The sequence below is a fragment of the Bos indicus x Bos taurus genome, chromosome 1, assembly GCF_003369695.1.
Source record: "Bos indicus x Bos taurus breed Angus x Brahman F1 hybrid chromosome 1, Bos_hybrid_MaternalHap_v2.0, whole genome shotgun sequence".
Taxonomy (NCBI): Eukaryota; Metazoa; Chordata; class Mammalia; order Artiodactyla; family Bovidae; genus Bos; species Bos indicus x Bos taurus.
This window is the reverse complement of record NC_040076.1, coordinates 46,423,599-46,433,572: the sequence shown is the minus strand read 5'-3', so window position 1 is coordinate 46,433,572 and position 9,974 is coordinate 46,423,599. Positions and strand designations below refer to the sequence as shown.

The following is a 9,974-nucleotide window of genomic DNA, read 5'->3' as shown; positions in this document are numbered from 1 at the left end:
TGAATTCTTCAAAGCCACTGGGGCCAGCTGCCTCCAATCATGCACAGCCTGTCCACTTACCCTGGCGTACCACATAAACACAGGCTTGTACTTCTTGCACGTACATGAGAAAAGGTTATGTACTTTTCACGTACTGTCTGCATGAGAAAGATTAATACTGTTCTAACAACTGAGTGAATTTGAACAAGTGTTGGAAGCATGAATTCAATTTTGTAGGGTTCTTTGATGTCACAAAATATGCCATAAAATCATCAAGGGGTTATTTTTATCAACACTAACGGGACACACTGGGATTCCAGAAGGCACACAGCTGCTGCTTTGTTCCGAGGGCTTACTATTTGGTATCCCAGAAGGCAGGATGATATCCCAATCCCAGTACTCTGTGACAGTGACTTTTGGAGTAGGTTTGAGGCATCTCTTTTTATCTGATAGGAAATGACAGCCATTACATTGAATTATAAGATGACAGCACACTCTAAGAATGAGAGGAATTCAGGCTTATAAAACAGCCCCTTACATTTTCCTATTGAGAAAATATCTGCAACTTACTTTTTCTCTGGAAATATTTGATTTTACATGCTTATTAGAAAGGGAGCATCAGTATAAATAAAAGCATGCCAGCTTCTTTGTAATGCAAGGTGGTCCAATGCAAAACATTCGGTGCACTTGGCCATCTTCAGTCTCAGCACAACCCAGGTACTCTCGACCTACCTAATTCAGTCCAGCACAGCCGACATCAGCCATACTTAAATTTAAATACGATGAGTTGTAGTTTAAATTTAAATATAAATTAATTTAAATCAAACAGGATAAAAAATTCAGTTTATAATTAGCATTTACTATATTTCGAGAGTTCAAAAGTCACATATGCGTAATGACTACCATAGTGGATATGCATATATAAATTATTTCCACTATCAGAGACAGTTCTATTAGAAGGTGCTACTCCAGGTTGTGCACATAAAGTATGTTCCAGCCCTAAATTCTTGCAGGATAAGGGCCAAAGGGCCTTTCTTTATCATATTTCTATTCTTTTTTTTTTTTACTTCATATTACTATATTTTTTAATTTGATTTGCACTTTTTGTGGCATTTATTTCTAGGCCAAAAGTTTTTGTCTCTTCCGCTTCTTCTGGGATATCTTTTTCTTCTGTGCAACCTCTTCTGGTTTAGGAACAACCTGCTCTTTTTCAGTAAGGATCATCTCCATGTGGCAGGGACAGCTCATGTATGGGTTGATCCAACCATGAGCTCCGTTAGTCCTGGGCTGCATCTTAGGGGCTTTGTCCACCTGGATGTGCTCAATGACCAAAGAATCTACATCTAAGCCTCTAGGTCCAGCATTACTCTCTGCATTTTTGAGCATGTGCAGTAAAATTCAGCATTCTTTTTGTACCACTAACCCTGCCTCCAATGCCAGTGTTTGGCCTGAGCACACCTGCCAACTTCACCATTGTAAGGATGGAATGAAAAGTGACATCCTTCAGATGTTGTCATTGTTCAGTCACTAAATCATATCTGACTTTCTTGTGACCCCATGGACTTCAACAGTCTCCTCTGTCCTCCACTATCTCCTCAAGTCTGCTCAAATGCATGTACATTGAGTTACGAATTTGAGCAAATCCTTCAGATGCTTGGTGGCTTTTTATAGGCACATCCTTAATGGCCTGGGCAATTTCACGAGTGTTTTTAATGTGAACATGAAGAACCTATTGATTTGTATGATTTTGTGGGGTTTTCTGGGTTAAGTGAATAGTGAATCATTTTTAGAGGTCACCTCAGGCCACTTACCAGAAAAGCATCATATTACTATTCTTAACAACCAACTTAAGCCCAGTAAGATAAAATTGTGAGCCAACCATACAGTTACTCTCAAGAATGTCTTCCCTCTGTTTCTACTCCCCAACCCCAGCATCAGGAGCTAGTGAGACTTCCTAGAACACTGTAGGAAGATCACTCCAGGAGAAACATAGTTTGAGTTTTCTAACCATGCCTCACATCCACCCTTCACGGTAAATTCTTAAGACATGCCCACTCCATCCCTACATACCCAAAATACTCCACCAAAATGGCCACCATAGAAAGAATTATATTATGTCTGTTAGCTCATTAATTCTCATAAGGTCATCCATCTTACAAATGTGAATCAAAAGATATCTCTCTACCAGGCATTGTGCAAGGCACAGAAGATACAGTGATGGATATGACAGGCATGGTCTCTTTCCTCAAGGAATTGACAGTCTAGCAGGAAATAGTGAACAAGCTATTACAAGTGTGACACAGACAACACGGGGGAGGCAGCAAATGATCCAAGAGGAAGGTCTGACCTTGTCTGCTGGGTTAGGGAAGGTCTCCTTAGCAAGTGATGTTTGAGGTGAGGTTGGAAAGATAAAATGCTAGTTAGAAGAGGAAGCGAGGAATGGCATTCCAAGCAGTGGTAATGCCATGGCCCAAGGCTTTGAAGCTCGGAAGAACAAAGAATTGAAAGAGAATTGGTGTGATGGGCTCCCAGAGACTGAGTGGAGAGGGGCAGACAAGGGTAAGAGAAAAAGTGGAGGTCACTCAGGCTGCAGAGAACAGATAGGAAGGGAGCAAAAATGCATTCACAGAGATTATATTTGAAGTTCTGCACAGGATCAAGGGCCAGGGTGAAGGCACAGTAAAAGTGAACAGATTAACGAAACATTTGGACATAAAGAAAATCAACAGACTCTAAAACTGAATGGATATCAAGAGTGAGGAAGAGAGAGGAGTTTTAAAATGATCCCAGATTTCTGGGTTTCAGGACGGTTTAGATGGTAAACTGGCAAACACTGTAAAAGGAGAATGTTGCAGAGATCCAGGTATTAAAGTTAAGTTGGAATTAAGATGGAATTAAAAATGTCTATGAGACATGCACTCATCTCACACGCTAGTAAAGTAATGCTCAAAATTCTCCAAGCCAGGCTTCAGCAATACGTGAACCGTGAAATTCCAGATGTTCAAGCTGGTTTTAGAAAAGGCAGAGGAACCAGAGATCAAATTGCCAACATCTGCTGGATCATGGAAAAAGCAAGAGAGTTCCAGAAAAACATCGATTTCTGCTTTATTGACTATGCCAAAGCCTGTGACTGTGTGGATCACAATAAACCGTGGAAAATTCTGAAAGAGATGGGAATACCAGAGCACCGGACCTGCCTCTTGAGAAACCTATATGCAGCTCAGGAAGCAACAGTTAGAATTGGACATTGGACAACAGACTGATTCCAAATAGGAAAAGGAGTACGTCAAGGCTGTATATTGTCACCCTGCTTATTTAACTTCTATGCAGAGTACATCATGAGAAACGCTGGGCTGGTAGAAGCACAGGCTGGAATCAAGACTGCCGGGAGAAATATCAATAACTTCAGATATGCAGATGACACCACCCTTATGGCAGAAAGTGAAGAGGAACTAAAAAGTCTCTCGATGAAAGTGAAAGAGGAGAGTGAAAAAGTTGGCTCAAAGCTCAGCATTCAGAAAACTAAGATTATGGCAACTGGTCCCATCACTTCATGGCAAAAAGATGGGCAAATAGTGGAAACAGTGTCAGACTTTATTTTTTTGGGCTCCAAAATCACTGCAGATGGTGATTGCAGCCATGAAATTAAAAGACACTTACTCCTTGGAAGGAAAGTTATGACCAACCTAGATAGCATATTAAAAAGCAGAGACATTACTTTGCTAACAAAGGTCCGTCTAGTCAAGGCTATGGTTTTTCCAGTAGTCATGTATGGATGTGAGAGTTGGACTGTGAAGAAAGCTGAGCACCAGAGAATTGATGCTTTTGAACTGTGGTGTTGGAGAAGACTCTTGAGAGTCCCTTGGACTGCAAGGAGATCCAACCAGTCCATCCTAAAGGAGATCATTCCTGGGTGTTCATTGGAAGGACTGATGCTAAAGCTGAAACTCCAATACTTTGGCCACCTCATGCGAAGAGTTGACTCATTGGAAAAGACCCGATGCTGGGTGGGATTGGGGGCAGGAGGAGAAGGGGACGACAGAGGATGAAATGGCTGGATGGCATCACCAACTCGATGGACATGAGTTTAAGTAAACTCCGGGAGTTGGTGATGGACAGGGAGGCCTGGTGTGGTGTGATTCATGGGGTCACAAAGAGCTGGACACGACTGAGCGACTGAACTGAACTGAGCTGTGAGACCTAATATAAAAGCTGGGTGTCTGAGTGGCCAGCAGACTCATCACTGAGATCCGGGGATCACCATCAGGGGTTTAGATGAGACTGAAACACACGGAGTCAATGGGATCACCTCAGGAGAGAGCGCGGATTAGGAAGAAAGGAAGCTGATGACCCACAGAGCCCCACAAGGAACCTGAAGCACACAGAGGGCTGCAGCAACCTTCAGGAGATCCACAAATCTCATCAGTGGTCCATTTAGAAACATCCAAGATTCAGTCTCAGCAATCAACCGTCTGCAACTGGCAAGAGACTGTCTTTCCAAGGTTTTCTGCAAGATTTGACATATTTGAACACTTTCCGATCTTCATTTCTGTCTCTGGCTTAAAGCAGATAGTGCTCAGTTAGACTTCTGGCAGCTCTGCTCCAGTAGAGCCGTCTTCCCTCCATTCCTTGAGGTGTACTGCCACCTGGTGGCCACTGCCTGACAGAAGCAATCTCGCCCTGCTCTTCCTTCGTGCTGGTTTGAGATCCACAAACCCTTAAGGTTGCCTTCTACCCAAACTACGCTATTTTAAGCTTCTTTCATCGTCTCATTGAGCTTGAAGTACAACTGAGCAGGAAGGTAACTGAAGTGTAGCTAAGCAGCAATCACTGATTTTTTTCCCTCCTCTCTTCAAATATTTTTGTAATACAGGTAGGAACTGTTAATGGAATCAGGAAGTACAGATGACAGAAGAGCTCATAAATTGCTATAACACCATAGATATGTTCCTACTAATGACATTAATCATATTTTTAATTTATTTATATATAGAATTTAATTAACTCGTGGTAGCTTTTCTTCCCACTAGCATTAAACCAAATTCCAGGCAACAAAATATATTTAATGGATGATAAAATAAACCAACACAGTTGTTTAATTTTCCATTTTCAGAGTCAGTTACAAGCATTAAAATACAGAAAATTATTTTAACAGTAAATATAAAGCTAATTCATAGTATACTCTTCTATTTTTTCCCATACTTTTCCTTTCACAGATAATAAGTAATATTTTGGAAAAATAAGATATTTTGCACTTTTAAGGATGAGCTAAGTTATGATGATGGTGTCCTCTGAACAATTCTATCTAAAAAGACAGTTTTCAATTTAGGTTAAATGTAAACTGCAAAAAGTATTTAATACTAATAGTTTTTGTCCAAACTTCCCAGTTATATATCACATGAAGTAATTATAAAGGTTGTAATTTACTGAGAATTTCTAATTGACAAGAGATCAAACACCCTTGTGTTACATGATATTCAGTCACTTTAAGAGAGATGAAACTCAACCAAAGACAAATTTTAAAGCAAAATTAAACAGATAACACAATCATAAAACAAAAGAACCAGTATGAACCATGTGCTCTCTTAATTATCTCAGTTCCTTTCAGTTCAGATGTTTATAAAAACATATATTTGGAATATGTTTGGTCTTCTATCAGAAACATGCCCAGAACTTTTATTTCTCTAAATTCTACAATAATTATTGAATAAACCATTGGTGAATAAATATGGAGAGTGCCAGGCTGTGTAGCACTAGACGATGAATGATATAAAACAATTCTTTATCTTGTATTAACTTGAAACCTGATTGCTGCTGCTGCTGCTGCTAAGTCGCTTTAGTCGTGTCCGACTCTGTGCGACCCCATAGACGGCAGCCCACCAGGCTCCCCCGTCCCTGGGATTCTCCAGGCAAGAACTCTGGAGTGGGTTTCCATTTCCTTCTCCAATGCATGAAAGTGAAAAGTGAAAGTGAAGTCGCTCAGTCGTGTCCAACTCTTCGGGACCCCGTGGACTACAGCCTACCAGGCTCCTCCATCCATGGGATTTTCCAGGCAAGAGTACTGGAGTGGGGTGCCATTGATTACCAATGTGTAAATCAATTCCAATAGAAGATGGGAAAGCACTCAAAATTATACATCATGCAAATCTAAATAAGTATTATTCTCATAATAGAGTTACCTCACCAACATCATTGTAAAGGAGAGCTCCATCACAAACACACATGTACAATTTTACCAAATAGATGAAATGAAATACACAGCAGAAGTTAAAAACTTATGGCCACTGCAAAAGTAAGACTCAGCTTTGAAACTTCCCATTAACTTTTGGTTTGAAGATTGACTGTGACACAGCTTATTCTTTTTTTTTTTTTTTTCATCATAATTCTCTGATTTTCTATCTTGATTCTCAGAATGAATATGGAGCAGCAACCAAACAGAGAACAGAAGGCCAGATTGCCAGCAGCACCTATCTAAATACTGCTGTGCTGTGCAGAGAGCAGTGACGTGTGTCCAGTCGAAGCACACAGTAAATTATGTGGAACATCCAACCCCCAAGTGTCCTGTGCTGCCATGTAGGGAAACTCACAGAGCATATCTGAGGGATCTCTTTGCTCAGGAAGGTTTAAGCAAAGTTCAAAACAAAATCTGCTCCCCAGTGGATAATCTTAAATCAAAATCGGGATGCCACAGGCTTGATTCATGAGCCTATAAAACCCTATGAGTCCTGACACATATAAACACATTCTCAGATTCCCAGCAATCCTTTTGCTCTTTCCTCTAATAATGTCAACTTTCCTTGGGTCATCATCACATCCCAGGAGTTTGTATAGGAAAAGCATTATCACAGAAGAAATTTTAAAAGCCCTTCTTACAGAGAAATTAAAAGACTCTTGCTCCTTGGAAGAATAGCTATGTCAGACCTAGACCATGTTTTAAAAAGCAGAGACCTCACTGTGCCGACAAAGGTCCATATAGTCAAAGCTATGGTTTTTCCAGTAGTCAAGTATGGATGTGACAGCTGGACCATAAAGAAGGCTGAATGCCAAAGAACTGACACTTTCATACTGTGGAAGTGGAGAAGACTTGGACTGCAAGGAGATCAAACCAGTCTATCCTAAAAGAAATCAACCCTGAATATTCATTGGAAGGACTGATGCTGAAGCTGAAGCTCCAATGCTTTGGCCACCTGATGCGAAGAGATGACTCATTAGAAAAGACCCTGATGCTGGGAAAAACTGAGGGCCAGAGGAGAAGGGGGTGAAAGAGGATGAAGTGGTTGGATGGCATCACTGACTCAGTGGACATGAATTTGAGGAAACTCAGGGAGAGAGTGATGGACAGAGAAGCCTGGCATGTTGCAGTCCATACAGTAGCAAAGAGTTGGACCTGACTTAGCAACTCAAGAACAGCATTTGTTTACAATTTGTAACAAATGTGAGTACATTTGTTTACAATTCCTGAATGTTCTTAGATGCTCATTGAAGAACAAATCATTAATATCAGGATCTAGACCACAGCCAAAGATTCATTTTCCTGCTGCTCTGTTTTTGTCACACAAACTTTGAGATGATCTGCATCACCAGTTACCCTAGAGTAACTGATAGTGACCTTTCATGGCAGTGGCTTCTAGAGACAACACCTCATGTCTCCCCAGTTCAACTCTGTACTAGTCAGCCAGGCTGCCTTAACAATATACCACAGTCAGGGGGCTTAAATAACAGAAATGTATTTTCTCACAGTTTGGGAGGCTGGATGTCCACAATCAAGCTGCCATCAGGGTTGGTAACTTGTGAAATTCCTCCACTTGCAGACAAGTCTGCAAAAACTTGCAGTTTTTCCATGTCCTCACATGGCCTTTTCTCTCTGTGAGTGCATAAAAAGAGAAAGTTCTTCATCTCTGCACTTATATGGACACTAATCACATTAGACTAGGGCCCCATCCATATGACTCACTTAACTTAATTACCTCCTTAAATATCCTGTCTCTAGATATAGTCACATTAGGTTAGATCTTCAACATATTAATTTTGTGAGAACACAGTCAAGTCCATAACAAATTCATGTTTATTGATAGTCTAGTATAAGAAAGATATGGCACTAGACTCAGGAAATACAAAAGTAAATAAGACATTGTCCCTGGCTTCAAAAAGTACACAACTTAGTGAGGAGATCAATGTGTATATAACTATCTAGGACCCAAGTCAGCTGCAAAAGTACAGATATTATAATCTAAAAGAGTGATAAAATGCTGTAGAAGAAAGGGACCATGGATGAGTTTAAACAAAGGGTGTGATATGGCTCTGTGCCCTTTAGAATGATCACTCTGGGAAAGTGAGGAAAATGGACTGGGAGAGAGACTGAAAGCAAAGAGGAAAGTTAGAAATTTCCTGTTAACCTAGAAGATGAAGAAAGAAAACTGAAACTATATCAGAGAAATATGATTAAAGGCAAGGAAACAGATTTGAGAGACGTTTAAATAATAAGGTCAAGAAAATTTGGGGAAATTAATGATTTCTATCACAAAGAACTTCTGGGGAGCATTACTCTATTTTTCACTTTCCTCAGTCTGCTCAATTAGCATTTCCACATCTCCTTGATTTATAACTCTGTTAGTACATGTTGAAAATATCTTTAATTCAATCTAACTTGCTTTCTAACATACTCTGATCACCTTTCCCAAGTACACTAATTTTACAAATTTAAACATGCTAGACATTGTCACTGGATATTGAAAGTAAAGATCTATTAATGCAAATCTAACAGCCTTGGATATTAATATATTCCTTAATATATATTTAGGAATTATATCTCAGAGTTTACCTGTAGACTCTAGACATATATTATTCTCAAAGCCAATACTAGTTGGGCACTCTTTTTTTCTCTTTTTGTGGCCATGATACACCACCATTCTTTTGGGTACCCAGCTCATGCCTTGGAATCATCATGAACCTTTCCTTCTCCCCAAATTCTTCACCCAGTAAGTCACAGAGACCTGCAAGCCTTCCTTCAGATTTTAAAGTGAAATGTGTTGCTATTCAGTCTCCAGGTGTGTCCAACTCTTTTGCAACCCCATGGACTGTAGCCCACCAGTCTCCTCTGTCCATGGAATTCTCCAGGCAAGAATACTGGAGTGGATTGCCATTTCCTTCCACAGGATCTTCCCAACCCAGGGATCGAACTTGCTTCTCTTGTATCTCCTGAACTGCAGGCAGATTCTTTACCACTAAGCCACCTAAAATGGCTTTACCAGTCATCTTTTCCTTTCTATTTCCAGGGCCAGTCCTCAGTATCACCAGAGTTATTCCAGGCCATTCTGCTGGCAACAGCCACATGCCTTCCAAAGACATGATTCCATTCAAGCACTCATATTAGGGCTTCCTCTGACCCAATCAGCCAGAACTAGCACCTTCTCTTAGAAATTGTATCACAGTTATCTGTATGTGCCTCCCTCCAACTAGAAGATGCGATTGTTAAGTGCAAGAGCCATATCTTGTTCAATCAAATCCACACATATGCTTTGGACCTGTATATACTCTGTGTTGAATTAATTGTTTAAGAGATTCCTTGTGTGAAGAGAGTTTACATTAGTGATTGTGTCAAATATAGTGTTGCAGGAGTATATGCTGTTCTCCTACTCATATGTAAAGTATTTAACTGCCAGGCCATGGTGTTCCATTTCTTTATACTTCAGAGAAGCTAAGGCAATGCCTTAAAGTTAGTAGGTGCCCAGGTGGTAACTTGTGTTTCATGTAGGCAGCATCTTTCTACTCAATGCAGCACAAACTGGAATCAGGTTGCAATCAAAACACATTTCCCTACTTCTCCTATATTATAAGCTTCATTCAAGAGATCATTTAAGACTACCATTTCTCAGATACTCTTCCAAAATCTATTATGTTAACATGAAGTATAAGCTGGCCCCTGAATCTTATGTGGCTTCTAACACTGCTTTGTGTGGAAGTACAGGGTGAAAATGGAATTTAGTCACTACAGG

General features: G+C 40.2%; 1 pseudogene; it reads right to left on the bottom strand.

Annotated features, from left to right (window-relative positions):
- Positions 1-1,098: 1,098 nt before the first annotated feature.
- On the bottom strand, positions 1,099-1,763 carry LOC113898699 (annotated as a pseudogene).
- Positions 1,764-9,974: the final 8,211 nt, after the last annotated feature.